The sequence below is a fragment of the Leucoraja erinacea genome, chromosome 6 (genome assembly GCF_028641065.1).
Source record: "Leucoraja erinacea ecotype New England chromosome 6, Leri_hhj_1, whole genome shotgun sequence".
Taxonomy (NCBI): Eukaryota; Metazoa; Chordata; class Chondrichthyes; order Rajiformes; family Rajidae; genus Leucoraja; species Leucoraja erinaceus.
Genome location: NC_073382.1, coordinates 10,161,410 through 10,165,419, shown reverse-complemented (window position 1 = coordinate 10,165,419; position 4,010 = coordinate 10,161,410).

Genomic DNA, 4,010 nt, shown 5'->3' with positions numbered 1-4,010 from the left:
ATTTTGGGGGTTTTTTCTGAACTTTACATTTCAGCTTGTATCATTTTATCTATAACTTTATATATTTTTCTGATACCGCACAGTGATATCAGGGTTGAGGCCTCGGTAAGCAGCTGCAAGCAAAATAGAGTAAAAGAAGGTGCTGCTTCAGGAGATCAGTGTTACAGAGGTGGTGAGGGAAAGAAAGCCTTGGAATAATATCATAAGAAACAAGTATAATCCATTCTGCCCCCTCATCCCTGCTCTGCTTTTCAACATGATCATAATTTGACTTTTACCCACTGCTGTAACGTTAGTCACCCCTATTCCCACCGATAACCATGCAGAAAAGTTAAGAATAATTAAAAAGTTAGGAATAAGTTAAAAGCTCAGATGTAATTTATGTCAGGAATGCCCATCCATAGATAGAGAAATTTGAAATCCTCTGCAACGTGTATATACATATATATATATATATATATATTTAGTTTCAGAAGTGACCTTTCACCAGCCAGGATAAGTTGAAGATTGGTGGAGAAACAAGAAACTGCATATGCTGGTTTAGAGAAAAAAAGACCACCATAATTCCCAACACTGGCGCCCCACAAGGATGTGTTCTCATTCCCCAACCATGCCCCCTTTGCACCGACCACTGAACGGCCAACTTTTCCCTAACTCCACCTCCATGTTTGTATATGATAACCACTGTGGAGGGCCGAATCATGAACAATGATGAAACAAAGAGAGAATTTAGGAATCTGGTGGCAGGACAATAACCTCTCCCTCAATGTGAGCAAGACGTAGGAGCTAGTTATTGACTTCAGAAAGCATGGTGGATTACATGCCCCAATCAGCGTCAATGGTGCTGAAGTGGAATTGGTTGAGAACTTCCAGTTCCTTGGCGTTAATATTACTAATAATCTGTCACGGACTAACCATAGAAACATAGAAATTAGGTGCAGGAGTAGGCCATTCGGCCCTTCGAGCCTGCACCGCCATTCAATATGATCATGGCTGATCATCCAACTCAGTATCCCGTACCTGCCTTCTCACCATACCCTCTGATCCTCTTAGCCACAAGGGCCACATCTAACTCCCTCTTAAATATAGCCAATGAACTGGCCTCGTCTACCCTCTGGCAGAGAGTTCCAGAGATTCACCACTGTGTGAAAAAAGTTCTTCTCATCTCGGTTTTAAAGGATTTCCCCCTTATCCTTAAACTGTGACCCCTTGTCCTGGACTTCCCCAACATCGGGAGCAATCTTCCTGCATCTAGCCTGTCCAACCCCTTAAGAATTTTGTAAGTTTCTATAAGATCCCCTCTCAATCTCCTAAATTCTAGAGAGTATAAACCAAGTCTATCCAGTCTTTCTTCATAAGACAGTCCTGACATCCCAGGAATCAGTCTGGTGAACCTTCTCTGCACTCCCTCTATGGCAATAATGTCCTTCCTCAGATTTGGAGACCAAAACTGTACGCAGGTGTGGTCTCACCAAGACCCTGTACAACTGCAGTAGAACCTGCCTGCTCCTATACTCAAATCCTTTTGCTATGAAAGCTAACATACCATTCGCTTTCCAGTTCTCTATCCACATCAATACTGAACACCCAATGCCGTGTGCTTTAAGTTTGTATACTAATCTCTTATGTGGGACCTTGTCGAAAGCCTTCTGGAAGTCCAGATACACCACATCCACTGGTTCTCCCCTATCCACGTTACTAGTTACATCCTCGAAAAATTCTATAAGATTCGTCAGACATGATTTACCTTTTGTAAATCCATGCTGACTTTGTCCAATGATTTCACCACTTTCCAAATGTGCTGCTATCCCATCTTTAATAACTGACTCTAGCAGTTGCCCCACTACCGATGTTAGACTAACTGGTCTGTAATTCCCCGTTTTCTCTCTCCCTCCCTTCTTAAAATGTGGGGTTACGTTTGCTACGCGCCAATCCTCAGGAACTACTCCAGAATCTAAAGAGTTTTGAAAGATTATTACTAATGCATCCACTATTTCTGGAGCTACTTCCTTAAGTACTCTGGGATGCAGCCTATCTGGCCCTGGGGATTTATCGGCCTTTAATCTATTCAATTTACCCAACACCACTTCCCGGCTAACCTGGATTTCACTCAATTCCTCCAACTCCTTTGACCCGCGGTCCCCTGCTATTTCCGGCAGATTATTTATGTCTTCCTTAGTGAAGACGGAACCAAAGTAGTTATTCAATTGGTCCGCCATATCCTTGTTCCCCATGATCAACTCACCTGTTTCTGACTGCAAGGGACCTACATTTGTTTTAACTAATCTCTTTCTTTTCACATATCTATAAAAACTTTTGCAGTCAGTTTTTATGTTCCCTGCCAATTTTCTTTCATAATCTATTTTTCCTTTCCTAATTAAGCCCTTTGTCCTCCTCTGCTGGTCTCTGAATTTCTCCCAGTCCTCTGGTATGCTGCTTTTTCTGGCTAATTTGTATGCATCATCCATCACTTTGATACTATCCCTGATTTCCCTTGTTATCCACGGATGTGCTACCTTCCCTGATTTATTCTTTTGCCAAACTGGGATGAACAATTTTTGTAGTTCATCCATGCAGTCTTTAAATGTCTTCCATTGCATATCCACCGTCAACCCTTTTAGAATTAATTGTCAGTCAATCTTGGCCAATTCACGTCTCATACCCTCAAAGTTACCTTTCTTTAAGTTCAGAACCATTGTTTCTGAATTAACAATGTCACACTCCATCCTAATGAAGAACTCAACCATATTATGGTCACTCTTGCCCAAGGGGGCATGTACAACAAGACTGCTAACTAACCCTTCCTCATTACTCAATACCCAGTCTAAAATAGCTTGCTCTTTCGTTGGTTCCTCTACATGTTGATTTAGATAACTATCCCGCATACATTCCAAGAAATCCTCTTCCTCAGCACCCCTGCCATTTTGATTCACCCAATCTATATGTATATCGATGCAAAGCCAAGAAGGCACACCAATGTTTCTACTTCCTTAGAAGACTGAGGAACCTTGTCATGTCTCCAATGATACTTCCAAACTTCTACAAGTGCACCATGGAAAGCATACTGTCGGGATGCATCATGCATTATTATTTGTCTCTGGAATTCTCTGCCTGGCGGTGGAGGCAGGTTCTCTGGATGGTTTCAAGAGGGTGCTAGATAGGGCTCTTAAAAATAGCAGAGTCGGGGGAGAAGGCAGGAACGGGGTACTGATTGGGGATGATCAGCCATGATCACAACGAATGGCAGTGCTGGCTCGAAGGGCCAAATGGCCTGCTCCTGCATCGATTGTCTATAACTTGGCATAAACTGCTCTGCCCAAACTGGCAAGAAATGCAGAGGGCTGTAGATGTAGATTTGATGAGCTCACACAAGATCCCATGTGATCAAATTTTCTGGACCAGTCTACCCTGCGAGATATTGCCAAAGACCATATAGATAGCATCTCCTGCCCTTTCCTATTCAATGCTGTTGGTCACCTCTTCAAAAAAAGTGTTCAATTTGGAGAATTGTTTCCTTTTGTTTTCCTGACTCCATTATCCCACTCACGGCTCATCTTGACATTGCCACCACTTAGAAGTTGAAGCCGTTTTGCCGTCTAGTTGCCCGTGCGATTTTAGTATTAGTTACGAGTTTAAACTGAAATAAAACGTTAATATCTGGGGGAATACTCACCTGTCCCCCGACACATGCCCGCTGGATTAAGGAGGTGCTTTACAATTTAAAGTTTGAAAAACTTAGGTTCTCTCTCAAAGGCTCTACCAAGACATTCCTATGTACATGGAACCCTTTCTTGGAACTTGTTAACTCTCTCAACTTGTCCCTGGACTCGGAAGAGGACTGAGTGCTCTCCACCATTGTTCTGCTCTACTGCAGCTGCTCTCTCCCCCCCCCCCCCCCCCCCCCCCCCCCCCACACTTATTTATTTAATTACTTACTTATTTACTGTTATTAGTGACCCCTTTTTTTCCTTCTTTTTTTATTTAATCTTTTATTTATTTATTTATTTAGT